Below are 19131 nucleotides of genomic sequence, written 5' to 3' on the forward strand. Positions count from 1 at the left end.
CTTTCTTTCTTTCTTTCTTTCTTTCTTTCTTTCTTTCTTTCTTTCTTGTCTAGACTGTGCTGATTTTAAAATGGGGTTCTTTTTTATTGTTGTGTCATAAAGTACTTTTTATATTCTAGATATAAGTCCCTCATCTGAGATATAATTTGAGAATATTTTCTCCCATTCTGTGAGTGGTCTTTACACTTTCTTGATGGTGTACTTTGAAGCACAGAAGTTCTTAACTTTCTTGAAGTCCAATCTATTTTTTCTTTTATCACTTGTGAATTTGGTGTCATGGTCGACAGTGTTGCCTAATCCAAGATCAAAAAACTTACTTCCATGTTTTCTTCTAATAGTTTTACAGTTTTAGCTCTTTTATTCAGGTTGATGATATATTTTGAGATAATTTTTATGTACGGCATGAGGTAGGGGTCCAACTTCATTTTTTTTGCATGTGGATAACCACATGTTCTGGCACAACTTAATGAAGTCTCTTCTTTCCCATTAATTTCTTAGTTTTCTTATCAAAAATCAACTAACTAGAAAAGTAAAAGGATTTGTTTCTGGACTCTCAGTTCTTCTCAATTGATCTAAATCTGCCTTTGTATTTGTACCACAGTGTCTTGATTTCTGTAGCCTGTAGTAAGTTTTTAAATTAGGAAGAAGGTGTGTTTCAACTATTTTTATTGTTTTGGCTATTCTGAGTTCCTTGAATTTTCATATGAATCTTAGATCAGCTAGTCAATTTCTGCAAAGAAATTATCTGGGGCATTAATAGGGATTGGGTTGAATCTGTAAATCAGTTTGGTGAGTATTGCCACGATTAAATCTTCTAATATATGAAAATAGGATGCCTTTCCATTTACTTAAGTCTTCTTTAAATTTTTTCAACAATGTTGTGTAGTTTTCAATGAGCAAGTGTTACATATTTTAAACCAAATTTATTCCTAAATGTTTTATTCTTTTTGATGATATTGTAAACGAAATTGTTTTCTTAATTTTATTTTCAGATTGTTGATTGCTATGGTGTAGAAATACAACTGATTTATATATATTCATCTTGTATTCTGAAACCTGGCTGAATTCTCTTACTACTTCTAAAAGGATTTTTGTTTGTTTATGTTTTTCTGGGTTTTTTGGTGGCTTTAGCTCCACTTTGCATTACTCTCTCCCTCTTTCTCTGAATTCTACCCTTTCTGATCTTCTTTTGGTTTCTGCAATACGTCAGGCTCCTTCTTGTCACAGGGCCTTAGCTGTTCCCTCTGCTTAGATCTCACCATTCTCCTGCATTTTCTACCTGGTTTAACTCATCTTTCAGCTCTGTTGATTTGAACTGCTCCCCTCACCTCAGTCCACATCTGATCTTTTCTGCAGGTCATCACAAATGCTGTGTTTTTCCTCAATACACAGCTCAGCTTATGCTCTCATTTGTGTTTCACCTTGACTGATGTCCTTCTTCCCCAACAGACTATTAGCCCCTGTCCCATCTTTCTCACTATTACAATTCTCATCACTATGCCTGGCACATAGTGGATGCTTAACAACTACTTGTTGAATGAAAGAATGAATAAATGGTTAGCACTGGAGAAATATGGCGATCATTAAGAACTTTGGGCGGGGTGAGGGGTGGAAGAACAAATTGAAGGTGGGGCACATACCATCTGTATAACCAATCTGGCCTCCTTCTGGGGAATTAAGTTCTGGAATGGAATGTGGTTGTCTTAGGAGTGCAGAAGCATTGAGTGTAGCCAGTAACATTGGATTTTTCCCCCATTAAATCTCCTTACTTGGTGGTAAGAAACACAGAAAAGAAGACTCAGCCGTCTGAGTCATTTGTAGATGAATAACCACAGTCTGACTTCTTACTTGCGTCTTACCTTTCCTGAGGTACAGCTGACTTGTGGGGAAGGTGGGGGAGGAGGCAGTGGAGTGAAAGGGGAGGAGGGGGGAATTGAAAAGATTCATCTATTTTTCTTGCCAAATCAATTCACTCTAACAAAAATGGGGAAATCCCCAACCAGCTGTCCCAGTGACTAGCAAGAAAAATATTTCCTTGGAACACTGCAACAGAAAACACACTTCGCACGCTGGCCCTCCTGAAGATCTGGAGCCTTTCAGTTCTCGTCCCCAGTGCTTCACTGAGATCAGTGACAATAGTTAGAACAGGGTTTTTGTTTTTTGTTTTGTTTTGTTTTGTTTCTTAATTTGAATTCTCTTAGAAGTCTGGGTTTAACTCTGGTGCTTCAGTTGGAAATCCTAAGGTTAGGGGTGATAAGAGAACAGAGGGAAGACCAGAGAGGGGAGTCTAGAAAGTGAAGCAGAGATGAGGTGGGCCTGCAGCTTTGTTGGCTTGTAATGTACTTCCTGTCCTGTTCTTGGAATCCATGTTCCAGTTGTCAGGCCAGAGAGAAGGAAAATGTTTGCGTGGAGTGAGAGAAATTTGGGAAGTAGAGATTTTTTTCATTTTGAGCTGTATTTTAGAGGATTCTGACACATCTGAAATGAGGTTTTGCTCCAGGGGGTTTGAGATCTGTTAGATATAGCAAAACATTACTGTGTGAAGCTATGCGACAATCATGGTAGGGAACACTCTGGTTTGTCTTTCTGTCTCTGTCATCTAGCACAATGCCTGGCTCAGAGTAGAGGTTCAGTGAAAATTCGATAGAACAGCTTAAGTAAGATGATGCAAGCCAAACTAATTTTGCAAATTAGATATTACAGTCCAGGGAACTAAGCTCATTTTCCATGTTTTGTTATTTCATACTGACATTGTTCCTTTTTGTCTCCTAGACTATAGGGTGCAAGTATTTTGAGTATTTGGTTTTTAGTTGTTTAAGATAGGTAATTCATTATAAATTCTATAAGTAAATGAACCAAATCATTGTTTTGCTGCCAATAAAATAAAATTTAAAGGAGAATGATTCCAAAGTAAAATTATATCTTGCTAGCTATGATTTTTAAATGTCTCATCAAAGGAAATTTTAAAATACTAAGCATTTACATTGAAACAAGAATGAAAGAGGAAATTTATGAAATCACAACACTTGAAGATGTTTATTTCTTAGACAGATACGTGAAGGTAGACACTGTGCAAAAGCTACCATTTCCCATTTCAGAATACCTCTCTAGTTAACAAAGAAAATCCCAATTTGGAATCCTTCCTTCTGAACTCTTAGAATCTCCATCAGTACCACAGATCTGAGATACCTTGGACCGAGGTGTCTAGGGGATCATGGACAAGTTTCCAGTAGCTGCCTACCAAAATTCCCTGGGACAAAATGGTGGCAGACCTCCAAATCAGGATGACTTAACTTGACTTTAGTAACTTGCAAACTGTTATATCTCTATATGGATCAAGATTATTGAACTTGGATTTTCTTTCTTAGGTTCCCTCTACTCTCAAAGCTTTGTCTATCATTTATATGCTGTTTTGATTCTAAATTTTCATTGAGCATTGACTGATGTACTCTTCTGGATTTGGGGAAAAGAACAATACTCACTGTTGTTTTTTTTTTTTTAATTCTAGGACAAAGTTCCTATTGTCATGGAGCTTATACCCTCACAGAGCTTGAGATCTAGAGATTGAGTTTGATTTTTTTTTTACTTTAACTATTACTAGTTGTATGATTCTGAACAAGTCACCCAACCACTCACTCTAAGACTAATTTTCTTCATAGTAGAATGGAATAAAAATAGTACACATGTCCTAAAGTTGTTCTGGGGATTAAATCAGGATGGAGGTGGGAGGCGGAAGGCAGAGAGAAGTTGAGAAAGAAAACACCCACCATATTTTCAAGGATCTTGACTGTGTATGGATTTGAACAGAATTCAAAGGAGATCCTTTGGTAGGATGTAGAAACATGTGCATCCTTCAAGGGCATAGGAAAGATGAGCCTTGATCAATTAACAGGACAGTGACTCCAGATGTCATGGGGAAAAGTTTTGAGCAGGGAGACAGTACACATGGTTATGTAACCAGGCCCTGGAGAAGTATCATTCAAAGTTGTTAACAGTTTTTCATCTTAGGAAGTAGGAACTTTAGAAGGGTAATGTGTAATGCCTCTGAGACATTTTCCTTGCTAAATTATATGGTAGGAGGCTTTTTTTGCAGAAATAATTTAAATATCTGTAGAACAGAATATCGATGTTCCTCGAAGTATTTTTCCCAAAACCACCGGCATCAAATTACCGGGGTACTTGTTAAAACTATGTACCAGGCCCTCCACGATAGAATTTCTGGAAGTTGGACTTGGAAAACATAATTTTTTATTTTGGTATTATACACATAACATTAAATTTACCAGTTTAACCATTTTAAAGTATAAATTCAGTAACATTTAGTACATTCATAATGCTGTGCATCACTGCTATCTAGTTCCAAAACATTTTCATCACCTCAAAAGGCAAGCCCAAATCCATTAAGGAGACACTCCACGTTCTTCCCTCTCCTCCAGCTCCTGACAGTCGCTAATCTACTTTCTGTTTCTATGGATTTGCTTCTTCTGGACATAGCCTATAAATGGAATCATGTGTGTGACCTTCTGTATCCGGCTTTTTCACTCAGCTATGTTGTAGCATGAACTTCATTCCTTTTTATGGCTGAATAATGTTCTCCACTGTATGACATACCATGTTTTTTTTTTAATCCAGTCATTAGTTGATAGACATTTGGATTTTTCCTCCTTTGGTTATTGCCAATGGTGTCTCTGTAAACATTTGTGTGCAAGTTTTGGTTTGAACACTTGTTTACAATTCTTTTGGATATATACCTCAAAATAGAATTACTGGGTCACATGGTGATTCTATGTTAACTTATTAAGGAACTGCCCAACTGCTGTGCACACTGGTCGTACCATTTTACATTCCCGCTAGCAACATATGCACATTCTAATTTTCCACATCCTCACCGATACTTGTTACCCCCCTGGTCTTCTATTGTAGCCATCTTAGAGGATGTGTAGTTGTATTGCATTGCGATTTTGGTTTGCAATTCTCTAATCACTAATGACGTTGGACATCTTTTCATGCACTTGCTGGCCATTTGTATATTTTCTTTGGAGAAAGGTATATTCTGGTCCTGTGCTCATTTTTTTTTTCATTCTTTTTTTTTTTATTGTGGTAAAATATATATAACATGAAATTCACTATTTTGAAGTGTACAGTTCAGTGGCATTAAGTACTTTCACATTGTTGTACAATCGTCACTATCATCCATATCCAGAACTTATCATTCCAAACTGAAACTCTGTCCCCATTAAACAACAACTCCCCACACCCCATAGCCCCTGTAACCATGGTTCTACTTCTGTGTCTATGAATTTCACTCTTCTAGTTTGGCTGTTCTAGCTCCCTCCTACAAGTAGAATCATACAATATTTGTTCTTTTGTGTCCAGCTTATTACACTTAACATAATGTCCTAAGGGTTCATCCATGTTATAGCCTATACCAGAATTTCATTTCCTTTTAATGGCTGAATAATATTCCATTGTATGTATATACCACATTTTCTAATTAAGCTGTCTGCCTTTTCATTGTTGAATTGTAGAAGTTCTTTTTATTTTCTATAGTATACTAAACGCTTGTCAAAAATATAATGTGCAGGGGTGCCTGGGGGGCTCAATCGCTTAAGTGCTTGACTCTTGGTTTTGGCTCAGGTCATGATCTCAGGGTCGTAAGATCGAGCCAAGCATCTGGCTCCGTGCTGAGTGGGGAGTCTGCTTGAGATTCTCTCCTTCTCCCTCCCTCTCTACCCCTACCCCCACTTGTGCGTGTGCGCTCTCTCTCTAAAATGAATTAAATAAATAAAATCTAAAAAAAAAAAAAAGAAATACGACTTGTGTAGTTTCTCCCATTCTGTGAGTTGTCTTTTCACTCCCTTGGTAGTGTCCTTTAATGAATAAAAGTTTTTAATTTTGATGAAGTCCAGTTTATCTATTTCTTTCTTTTGTTGCCCATGGGAAAGCACCGGAGTTGATTATGATTTTTTTTAGATTATTATTAGACACTAATACATGACAACCTTGTACTGACAGTATTACCAGAATACTACTTGTTGAGGAAAGTATATTCCTAGTAGTTATATTTTCTTTAGGTGTATATATCTAAAAATAGCTAAGAAATTATATGCATTTTCTTCATCTTTGCCTTTTTTCAATTAAAAGATACTTAAGTATCTTGCGTAAGTACCGTTTCACCTTAAATCTTGACTATAAATAATTTTCATGCGTTATTTAGAAAGGTTAGAGCAAAAAACAAGTGCCAACTGTCTAGTCATCATTACAACTACCTGTTCGGGTTGCATTGTTCTAAACATTTACTTTGATATAATCTGTATCTCACATTCATCCCGCTCACCAGGAATTTACTGAGCATCTACCATATGCTGGACAATGTGCCACGCATTAAAAACAGAAAGATTAAAAGATGTGTTCTCTGTCCTTGTGGAGCTCACATTCTTGTGGGAGATAAAAGCACAGGAGCTGATAGAGATCAATTCCATACAAGAGGTCCCTATAAGAGAATAAGACCGAAGTGCTGTGGGGTTACGGAAGGAAGACTCAATGACCATGTCCTTTAGGTGATGGGGTCTCCAAAGAGGTCTTTTGAGCAAGAGAATTCCATGAACTAATTTAAGTTTTAGAAATACAATTCTAAGTGAAATAAGTCAAGCAGAGAAAGACAACTATCATATGGTTTCTCTCATCTATGGAACATAAGAACTAGGATGATCAGTAGGGGAAGAAAGGGATAAAGAAAGGGGGGGTAATCAGAAGGGGGAATGAAGCATGAGAGACTATGGACTCTGAGAAACAAACTGAGGGCCTCAGAGGAGAGGGGGGTGAGGGAATGGGATAGACCGGTGATGGGTAGTAAGGAGGGCACGTATTGCATGGTGCACTGGGTGTTAGACGCAACTAATGAATCATCGAACTTTGCATCAGAAACCAGGGATGTACTGTATGGTGACTAACATAATATAATAAAAAAAATTTTTAAAAAGAAATATAATTTGGGCCGCAATGTGAGAGAGGACTGGACCAGAATGGACACAAACCAGTCAGTAAGGTCAATAATAATGGGTATTTTGGCAATTAATTTTCCCCATAGCCTTTCATGCAGCCCTACAAATGTTCTATAATGTTTCAAATATTGAGATGAGGTGAGATTTCTTAGATTTTTATTATGGAAAGCTTCAAACATATAAAAATTCTTTGACTAGCAAACAGACTCCATATGTACCTATCAGCACAGATTCAGCTATTACCAGCACATGGCCAGATCTCATTTTATCTATGCCCTCTGCCCCCTTCTCCCTTCCAGATACTTTGAAGCAAATCTCAGACACCATATTATTTCATCCATAAATATTTTATTATGTAACTTCAACAGATAAGAACTATTTTTAAAGTCTAATCTCAATAGGATTATTCTACCTAAATAAAGTGAACAATAACTTCTTGATGGTAGGAGATTTTTTTTTAAGTCAAGAATTTACGTAAATATTCACATAAAGAATTCTATCTTATTCCCTGTAGAGATTTTTTTTCCTTAATGTTTTGGTAGGAGATGGAGAGGTGATCAAGTTTCCTAAAAACTAAAATGATGCTGCTTGAGATACAAAATATATAGTTCCTGGCACCGCATCCATGATTAACTTTTCTATTAGATGTGTATAGCTAGGGAAGTTTCTACTTTGTTATAAATTTATAGCTTGAAATTAACGTGTTAGCTGTATTCATGGGGCTGTTGAGAAGTTTTACCTTTGACATTTTTTTATTCAATAGCAATTCCTCACATTTGTATAGAGCCTTGAATTTTCCCAAGTGCCTTCATGCCTGTTACCCGTGAACTCTGATAGCTCTGCTGTGCAAAGTTGTCTATTATTTAGTGTTTACAGTTGTTTTCAATTTTCCTTTGTTGCAGCTCTCAGGCTTAGGTTGAAATAATAAAAAATATATGCAAAATCCTTTACTTGTGAGCCAAGAAAGACTTTGTAGGCAAGCCTGCATGGGTAACGAAAGGAAATTACTGTGAATGACATCTTATCAGTTATAATTTACTTAATTTTCCACAGTTTGGGAATATTTGGTATTTATGCGCACACACACACTATGATTCTAAATCCATGGTTATAAGTCAGTATTTTTCATGCGCTCAAAACCCACACACAAATTTCCTGGGAACTTCTGGAAAGGTTTGTTTCTTGATTAAGAAACGTGGCAACACTTGAATTAGGACAGGGTTTAGAGCTGAAACATGTTGATAGGTCACCCTTAATTGGTGCTCCATTCTTTTTAAATCATTTCTTCATTTTTTATTAGCACTCCCAGACAGACCAGACATAGATTATCTTCAAAACATAGCAGAAGAACTTGGTAACTATTAATCAAAGAGGTTGATACGAGTGTCATATTTAATATAAATGCTTGCTCTTTACCCATAACATATAGAAAATGCAAGTACTCTTTAAATATTCTTACTAATTTATCTGAATTCAAAAGCTATTTGAAATACCTTTACTTGTGTATTTCGAGGTATTTCGAATAGCCTTTGCATTCCCTTATGCTTTTCACAAATAAATGGTGAAAACCTGCTCCATGGTTAGGGAGGAGTACAGAGATTGAGAGTGTGAGCTCTGGAGGAGGACGAATCTGGGTTTACAAACCGCTGGATCTGAGTCAGCGGCATTGTCTCTCCATGATTCAGGTTCCTCCAGGGATGTGCTGGAGTCCATTAGACTGGCTCCTGAGGGCTGATTGTTAAATGTGCAAGAATTTTTCCAGCCAGTGTTTAAACCATTGGCGGCTTAATGTCAGCCATGATGGGAGTATTTATATCCCAGAAATTGGTGAGCTCTGTAAGTTAGGGTTCCCTCCCCATTCCTCAGAGCCGGTTTATCAGCACAGCATTGCCTACCAGACAAGCTTAAGGATAGAGTGAGTTTGTTTCTGTCAAGCACATTGCGCGGTCTTCCCCATACGGAAAGCATCCAGTAAGTGCGAGCCAGCAGTAGAAGCAGCAGCAGCAGCAGTACTGCGCCACTAAAATCTGAGGCAACCCACTCGCCATTGCTTACTTTTCAAACTGATAAATAATCTATGATGTATCTGTGCAGCACACCAGGGAATGTGCTCAGACATAGAAAACAAAGCAGTGAAAACCTAACCAACTCATCATAGTGATTATTCGCATCTTCATCCCGACAAAACATTTGATGAGAGAAAGAAAAGGAAAAAAGTTGTGAAAAAATGAAAGGAGGGTATTATATTTAAATTAAATATTTAAATAAATATTTAAAAAAAATGGTCACTCTACATTTGTCTCACTGGAATTTCATTAGAAACGGCAAATGACAAAACGATGAACAATTTTAAATACTCGGCAGGAAAATCTGACAATTTTGGATTTCTGTAACAAATGGTAGAATTCCTGACCCAAATTCTCTTAAGCCAAAAGGTGAATTATGGGCTCCAAAAGAACAAAATCCAGGGATAGGTCTGCTTCTGAACACGGTTTGCTGTGGGGCCCTGACTAGGTCACGAGTGCTCATTTCTTTTCTGCCTTCTGTGTTTGCCCCTTTCCCAGCCTCCGTGTGGCAGCCCCAGCAGTCCAGACTCCACCTTTAAAGTGGAAAGTTCTTTCCAAAATCATCTGCAGCAGGAAAAAGAAAACCACTTTTCTTGTGATTCTTGCACAACTCCTGAAGTCCACTCTGAGTGAACTGTCACATCGCCTGAGTCTAGTTTGAGAGCCCTGTAACAGATGGTATCTCATGGGGAGGAGATAATTGACCCTTCAAAAAACTGGGGTGCTAGTACACTGAGATGAGGTGAGTGTTAGGCAACCATCAAACAATTGTCTACAATAAATCATCTTCACTGTCATTGAATAAATATGACAACAACTCACGGGCACCTGTCGCCTTCTCAGGCTGGGTTTCGGCTCTGAGCACTTCTGAGGCCATTAACGACCTTCATCAAAAGGAGACACGAATAGAGATGGTATCTTCACAGGGAACTGATTTTGAGAAACCCAGGTAAAAGAGTGTTCAAAAGGAAATGCTGGCCAAAAAAAAAAAAAATTTATACCACCACCTTAAAGGCAGATTTCAGATGGACAGTTCAGATGATAGGGGAGTATTCCTGACATTTTCTTGGTGCCTTCCCTGTGGACCAAGAACCAGAGCCCAGGGGACAATGACCTTAGAGGTTTCAGAAGCATTATCACGGTGAACATTGAGAGATGCAAAAACTTTGGAGCATTCTGTGATGGAAACAAACCTGTTGGCATGTAGAAATTCCAGCGTGTTTGGCTATCAATTTGTTTTGGAATTTCATTCCAGGAAAGTAAGTTGTGCATCTGATGTTATGGAGAAGTTTAAATATTTATGCCAGGAGAAAAAAAGAAAGGCACAAACCCCTCCATCCCCAGAGTACCCAGCACTGACAGGTTACATAATTCTATCTAAGGTAACGTATGACACGCTGCCCATCGTGGTCTCTGCTGGGAAGCTCATGCTTCTGTTTCTCTTGGCTGCAAGTTTGTTCAGCCTGAGCCTGATGCCATCCCGATTCTTAGCCTTCTCTTGAAGCCACAGGCTGTAATGCATGACTCACAGAGGTTAAAATGCAGCCTTTTCTGGTTTATATAATATGCACATTCTGTAATAGTCTTGGAGTGGCATTCCATGATTCATATCCTAGTCCGGTGTGCCCTAACCAAGCACATCTTCTGGTGATGTATATTGAGAGCCCTACAGTGCATATTCGTATAGAGTGATTTAAGTGAACCATTTTTCTATTCCCTGGGAGCTTACTTTCTTATAGCGTCCTACCCAAATGTGATTTATTTTTAATTATTGTGTGCTCGCCTTTGTCATCATCGTTAAATATAGCATACCAAATAATTCTATGATGGTGCCAAGGAAGTGCCAGATATTGCAAGAAGAGTATTTTACTATAAAGAGTCACATCTGTAAGCATGTTGGAGTGTGGACATATTTCCCAAAGATTTTGAGACTGGAGATATGTTGGCTCTTTGTGGCCCTGAAAAAATATCTTGGGTCTTTTGTAATTGAACTAGAAACTGCATACCAATCCAGAGCTTGTAAATAGTATCATACAGCGTTCATCCTGAAATACAGAAATGTTAATGAGGTGTTGCCATGAAATCATCTTTTACTAAAAAATGAAATGTGTACCCAACATCAGACAGTGGAGGTCACTACCAATTTCTTTCCTTCTATGAAAGAATGACACCCAAAGATTTCTGGATCTTAGAAAGAAAGGAACTCTCATTATTTGCAAAAGCATCAATAAGGCTGTGTCTGTGTGCCTCCAAAGGGCAAGTACCACTTAAAATCAGAAAAGTTAAAAAGAGACATTGTCAGAAAATAAATGAGAATGTTCATGATTGCCCAGCTCTGGAATTAATGTAAACATATCTGGCATCTGTCCCCATTTTTTTCCTGGGACCTTTTAAATGCAAGGTTACTAATTCATTCTTAATCACCCGCAAGCTGCTAGGTGCCCCGTGGCTTATAGCCATCTGAATTAATTGCAGGTGTGTCCGCGGATCTGCAACATAGCTTGGTAGGCTTAGGGTAATTAGCTCTGGATCCCCTCGCCTTATTCTGAAGTGGTTCTAATTCTCAGTGGATTTCTGAAGCCACAGCTTGCCATTGAGAGAATGGAAGACACTCATTGGAAATAGCAAAAGAACTGGACCAAACTCTTAATTTTTGGAAGAGGACATGTTGGGGAAGATAAGGGAGATCTCAGTTAAAGCCTGAAGCACTACTGTAAAGATGTTTCCCTGAAGCAGAAAAGAAGTGGATTTGGTACTGGTCTATTTATCCTCAAATTTATGTCAAAGAATGACTCTGGCGTTCCAAAGTCCAGAGTTCAAGGTCATCTTAATATACAATCAAACTTCACCTATCAAAATGTAGTCCGAGAACCCGCAACATTACCCGGGAGCTAATTAGATTTGTGGAATCTGGCCACCGCAGACCTAAATCAGAATATGCATTTTAACATGGCCCCCGAGTGATTTGTATTCATATTAACATTTGAGAACCAGACGTAATGCATACCTGTGATACTTAATCCACCTACAGAGCTTATCATTCTGTCTAGGAGGCATTCATATTCCCGATATGATTGCTAAGCAGACCCAGAAAGAAGTAGATGCAGTGTTGTTCCTTGGCAGAGCATGCTCTGAAGGCAGGGTTGCTGCCTCCCAGGTCTTTGGATTCCCATCACATAGCTCAGTGTATGACATATTGGAGGTGGACAGATGGATGGATGGGTGGATGGATGGATGGATGGGTTTGTAGAAGGATGGGTGGATGGATAGATGAATGGATGGTTGGATGGATGGATGGATGGATGGATGGATGGATGGAAAGAGGATGGTACCCTTCCCTCCAAAAAACTTGAAAGAAAAAGCGAATATAGGGGCTCCTGGGTAGCTCAGTCGTTAAGTGTCTGCCTTCGGCTCAGGGCGTGATCCTGGCGTTCTGGGATCGAGCCCCACATCAGGCTTCTCCACTGGGAGCCTGCTTCTTCCTCTCCCACTCCCCCTGCTTGTGTTCCCTCTCTCGCTGGCTGTCTCTCTGTCAAATAAATAAATAAAATCTTTTTTAAAAAGTGAATGTAAAGAACTTCAGTCAAAGCAGAATTTGGTTTTTGTTATTGCTTAATCAAGAAAGGCTTGCTTACTGACATGGTCACGATATAGTATAACATGCCAGGCCAGTGAAGGCTTATTTAGGAATTGATTGGACGGTTCGAGGCCTCCATCAGCCTATGGAGTGAGTTTTGGGGTGTGGAAGGGTGTTTTCCAGCAAAGAGGACCATGTTCCCTTCCCTGAGCCCATCTGACACTGCATCTGGGTCCTTTTTTCGCTGTGTTCCTTTTTTCTAGATGTGCCCTATTTCCACAGCTAGAATGTAAACTTTTAGAGACAGGAACCATGCCTTAAACATCAACTCCCCTGCAGCCAGAACATGTCCGCTGGCCTGACCATCCCCATAATGGTGCTCACGCCATGCCTGCTAATAATGAGAGCTAGATGATAACACAGAGGTATTCATTTAGAAAGGGACAACCTGTGCCCTCCCTTTCTCATCTTAAATTTACCTGTTCACTGATACCATTTATTGTAAACGAAAGAATGATGTCCTCCTATTATTGGTTCATCTTGTCATCCAATAAACAGTTGGAAATCAGAGCCAGCCAGTATTGTATGATAGTGGGCGGCTCCTGCTTCTCTGACACACGATGAGAACGGCCTTCGTGCCTGTGTGTCGACGCTGCCCTCTGGAAAGTGTTCTGCGAGGCTGTGCCAGTACCTGCCTCATCAAAGGGCAGCTTCGGAGACACTCCATGACTCCCAGCGTGAGTGGGTTCCTGAAACGAAGCTTCAGGATGTGGAGATAGAAGCAGGGTGGTCGAGTGAGCGTTAGGGGCACTGGACAGGAAATCAGAAAAGCTAGATTTGAATTTCAACTCTCCTACTCACTACTTCTGTGACCTTGGGCAGTTTTCAACATGAATGTGACTGTACAGTGCCTGGCAGCCAGGCAGTATTCACCAAAATCCGAGTTTCCTTTCCCTCTCTGAGCCTCAGTTTCCTCCTTGTGATGCATAGTAAAATTGCATTCTTTAGCACTTGGCACATTGACCATGCATAATGAGTGCTTTGAATTCCCTCCCAGGTTGCTGGTCCCTGGAGCCGCTCATGGTATTTGGCACAGCCCATTCCTCTGTGCTAGATCTCCTTGGATTCCAGTGTTCTATTGGAATAACTTCCATTTGTCCTTTGCTGAAATGGTCTGAAATCATGGTTTATCTACAAAGTATACTTTCTTCCAACACCTGCAATCTTTTCTGCCCATCCCTGACCCCTAGGACATCCCTGGCTTATCCCAGCATCCGTATCAGGATCCCTACCCTGCCTAATCGAAGTGAAAACCTTGCCCCATTTGCCGCAGGTAATTGATCTATAAACAAATATCAGACCCAGAAGGTTGTATTCTTAGGATACTTCTCTAAACTTCAGTACTTTTGGCCTTCTTGAAGCAAAGATAATCTTTATAAATAATCTTTAAAAATGACTTGAAGGCATATATAGGTTCATTGTAAAAGAAAAAAATTTGTTTAAATACAGATAATCAATATGCTTCAAAATCTTTATATAAATGAACATACAATATACAAATAAATCTATTTTATATAAATAAATTCACAAATAAATTCATATAATAGAAAGTATATTAACATATGTCATGTAAATATGTGCTAATACATTTTGAATATATGTGTAAATATTTGCTTCATTTGTCACTCACTAACTTTATAGAAACTATCAGAAACCACACATGCTCACACACAATCCTAATATACTTATGAATTTAGGACCCACTTTTTTTCATTTGATTATCCCTCATGCTATTGAATATAAGTCATAGTTTAAACAGATTAGTGCCTGGAATACTGCTTAGCCCACAGCAGGGCACAGTGTGTGTGTATATACATATATATGTATGCATACATTAAATACATACATAATGAATCAGTGAACATACAATAATGTATTTTCTATGTAAATTTTTAAATTTCTTTGTTGGATTTCCTTTAATGGGGGTAAATTTATTGATAAGCTTTCATGCAAAATGTACAAAAGAAAAAGCCTCATTCTTTATTAAGGTGACCACCAGTAAAGGTGGGTCTTTCCTACGTGGACTCCTCTCTGACATAACTTACCACCCCAGAACTGCACACACATTCAGAATTGGTGTGGAGTTTGGGTAGATTCAGCTCTGTAAATCTAGACACCATTTTGCCTTTGAAATTTGGGAGCTTTAAGTAGTGGAATGTTTTTAGGGATTGGGCAGACAGTTACAGGTAACAAGTGCCACTTGGATCCCCTGACAACAGGGGCCAGGTACGGATTTTACAGGAGAGGTAGACTGAACGGGATGCTGATAGACACCTACTGTAGACAGTCTGCAAACTGGGGTGCCCACCCCTTTCCAAAGGGCAGTCACTATCGAGCCCCATTCACATGCCAATATCAGGCCCAATGGTGCCAGCCCTTCTGATTTTTCAAAAGAAGCCAGACATGTGAATATTTATGCAAATTCCTAATTCTAAAGTAATGACAACTCATTTAATTTACATTCATTTTTTAAACCACTTTATAGAGGGATGGTTGACATAGAAAAAGCTGCACACACTTAACGTGTGAAACAGCGAGTTTGGAGATAAGTATGTGCCTGTAGAACCATCACTGCATAACATAAGCACAGCAGGATCTCCAAAAGTTTTCTGTTGCCCTCTTTGTTATTACTATTATTGTTTTTTATTGTTTTATCTTATTTTATTTTCATCATGATTAAGTGCACTCTTTAATCCCCATCACCTATTTCATCCATGCCCTGCCCCCACCTCCCCTGTGGTAACCATCAGTTTGTTCTCTGTAGTTAAGAGTGTTTCTTGGTTTGTCTCTCTCTTTTTTTCCTTTGTTCATTTGCTTTGTTTCTTAAATCCCACATATGAGGGACATCATATGGTATTTGTCTTTCTCTAATTTATTTCACTTAACATAATACTCTGTAGCTCTATCCCTGTTGTTGCAAAAGGCAAGCTTTCTTTCCTTTTTGTGGCTGAATAATATTCCATTGTGTATATATACTCCATCTTTATCCATTCATCTACTGATTTACACTTGGGCTGCTTCTGTAGTTTGAATATTGTAAACAATGCTGCAATAAACAGAGGGGTTCATGTAGCCCCTTTGAATTCGTGTTTTTGTATTTTGGGGTAAATATCTAGAAATGCAATTACTGGATCATAGGGTCATTCTATTTTTAATTTTTTGAAGAACCTCCATAGTGTTTTGCATTCCTACCAACAGTGCATGAGGCATCCCTTCTCCACATCCCTGTCAACACTATTGTTTCTTGTGTTGTTGATTTTAGCCATTCTGACAAGTGTGAAGTGGCATCTCATTGTAGTTTTGATCTGCATTTCCCTGATGTTGAGTGCTGCTGAGCATCTTTTCGTGTGTCTATTGGCCCTCTGTATGTCTTCTGCCCATTTTTAGTTGGATTATTTGTTTATTTTGTTACCAATTTTGTAAGATTTACTTATTTATTTGAGAGGGGTGCAGAGGGAGAGGGAGAGAAAATCTCAAGCAGACATCCCTCCTTCCAACATAGAACTCCATCCCATGGCTCTGAAATCATGACTTGAGCCGAAATCAAGAGCCGGATGCTTAACTGACTGAGCCACCCAGGTACCCCATTGTTATTAATTTTTATTTGTATTATTAGTGTGTGATAAAAACACTAACATATACGAGCCAAACAGTTCCCACCTGAGAACTTTAAGCCTCTGGCTTAGGCTGAGGAGCTTAGATTGCCTAAGAACCTACAGATACTTGAATGCCAAGTGTGACTGCTTTAAAGGACTGGCTCTACCTGCCATCATCAAGGAATACAACATGTCATTCTTATAAACCAGACCTAGATTCTCAGTGGCTCCTGCAGGAAATCCTAAGTGGATGGAAGGGGTCCAGAGATGTCAGTTTTGCTGGGCAATTATCATAGGTAATGTCAGTCCAAGTAGAGGAGACTGCCAACATTTTTGACCTGGCTCAGTGAATTGGCAAGTCAATCAGAGAGAGAGAGAGGTCCTAATACATTGCGAATAAGCTCTTCTCGTTTCTAAAAATATTCCTGGGACTAAATCATAAAAACCCTCAGATTTACTTGCTCTTGGAGGTCTACTGAAGTTACAAGTCTATATAGCATTTTAAAAGGGAAGCAGATGTCAAAAACAGACAAATCCCAGCCAAGTGATGGGAAATGTCATTTCAGGATAATAGCCTTAATAGCATTTGCACAATAGACATTAAAATATATTCTTTCCTATAAATGCCCTTAACTCTGCAAGATGGAGACATGGCTTTAATCAGACAGGTTCTCATATCAGGTTACATCGAGATACAAGCAGGGGATTGTGTGCTGCCTGATCAACATGGGAAAGAAATTGGAGCATTTTCTTTTATGGTGAAAATGTTTTATGAAGGTAATGAATAGTTAGTCATCTTTATTACTCAGCATCCACAAGTATTGGAGTTGATTGAAAAATGGAGGTTGACACAGTCACTACCCTGAAATTTTTTCATGTAATTTCAAAGGACAAAGGGCAATAAATCCACCATTATAAGAAGAGACACACAAGACGAATGCACCCCAAGTAGTATTAGTCAACAGAGTGGCCACTTGTGAGCCATGGAGTACACCTGATTCTGCTCTCCGTCCTGAACTGGCAAGTGCTCTCTGAGACTGTTGGGATTCAAGTCAGATCAGGTGGCCACTTTATGCACCATAGTCCATGGCCCATTGGTGGGGCCAGGTCTGTGCTAAACTGAGCCAGGAGGACTGAGGAAACCGCGGGAACTGACCTTCAGATATCCAAGAGTTATTCCATAGAAAATACTCCCCGAGTGAGGACTCCCGTGGGTCCTCCAGAACCACATCAAATACACACTGGAATGCGGCAGGTGTTCTCCAAACCAAGCACTAGTTAGCATCAGTAGTGTATTTCTTCTGACCTAGCCCGTTCCTAAACCAACTCCTCAAAGGGTTCGGGAACCTAGGGAGTCCCAGATGATTTGGTCTCATACCTGGAGAGGCTGAGCTGATTTTTAGTTTGTTACCGGACACTTTCTTTTTGAAATGATGGGTCTGGTGATTGGCTTACCTTTTTCTTCATTTTGTGACGTCCATCCATCTGTCCATTCACTTCCTATACTTTCAGTGAATGCCTACAATGTGCCAGGCACTGCGCTAGGTGACAGGGATAGGAGAAGTAATCCAGACACACACGATTCTTGTTCTTACAGAGCTTGCAGCCTGGTGGGGGAGACTTATATTAAACACTCTTACAAATGATGAATAATTATAGTCACGATAAATGCTATGCATTGGATACTCCTTCTGTTCCTCTTTTTCTTTCTTTCTTTTTTTTTTAAGATTTTTTTTAATTTATTTGACAGAGAGAGAGACAGCCAGCGAGAGAGGGAACACAAACAGGAGGAGTGGGAGAGGAAGAAGTAGGGTCCCAGCGGAGCAGGGAGCCCAATGCGGGGCTCGATCCCAGGACACTGGGATCACGCACTGAGCCAAAGGCAGACGTTTAATGACTGAGCCACCCAGGTGTCCCTGTTCCTCTTTTTCACATCCTCTCAGCCCTACCTCTTATCCAACCACTACTGTGGCAACAAGTTCCAGACAGCCTTTGGCTAGCCTCATAGAGGTATAATTTGACAGTGTCTGTCCTTAGCCCATAGCTACTTCTTCTTCTTGCCCTGGGGCTTTTCTGATGCTAAAGTGTGAGAACCTGCTCAGAGCTCACAATTATCCAGCCTGGAGGGCTAACACTAATGAGGCCACCTTTAATCAATGGGAGACTAAAGATAATAAAATAATAGCCTCTTCTTTTTATCCCATGGATAGGCAGTTTTGAGATGTTTTTCATAAGGCTCTTCAAAAGATTCCAGCAGGTTCAAGCATCAGTTGCCTACAGCAGTGGCCAAATCAATTGTATATCCTTTTATCGGCTTTTCTCCTTCCCTATTTCATTCCCCTAGTCCCCACTCTTGTTTCCTGAGATGAATCCCCAAATAAATTACCTTCATGTAAGCCTTTTTCAAGCTCTGCTTTCAATGACCTCAGGTTAAGACACTCTATGAAGAAGTATAATGATTCTGAAAATATGTGTGGGCGTGTATGTTTGTGTGTGTGTCTGTGTGTGTGCGTGTGTACATACACACAAGGAAATCCAACATAATCTGGATTGTAAGGGAATGTAATAATGCTTTAGCAGTTCTACCATACATTTTGGGTGAGTTACCCAGTAGTCATCTTCCTGTTCTCTGCTGATAGAATCCAGATTTTATTTAGGTATCTATCCCTCAGGAAAGCTCAAGGATATACTCTATTTGGGCTAAACCAATTATGATAATCCCACATAATTTACCAATGATTGATCTAGAGGTGAACATATGACCCAATTTGGGCCTTCAAGACATAAGAAAATGTCTGTTGGGGGCTTCTAGGAAGTTTTTCTTCACA

Source organism: Ursus maritimus, unplaced genomic scaffold (genome assembly GCF_017311325.1).
Source record: "Ursus maritimus isolate PB19 unplaced genomic scaffold, ASM1731132v1 scaffold_25, whole genome shotgun sequence".
Classification (NCBI taxonomy): domain Eukaryota; kingdom Metazoa; phylum Chordata; class Mammalia; order Carnivora; family Ursidae; genus Ursus; species Ursus maritimus.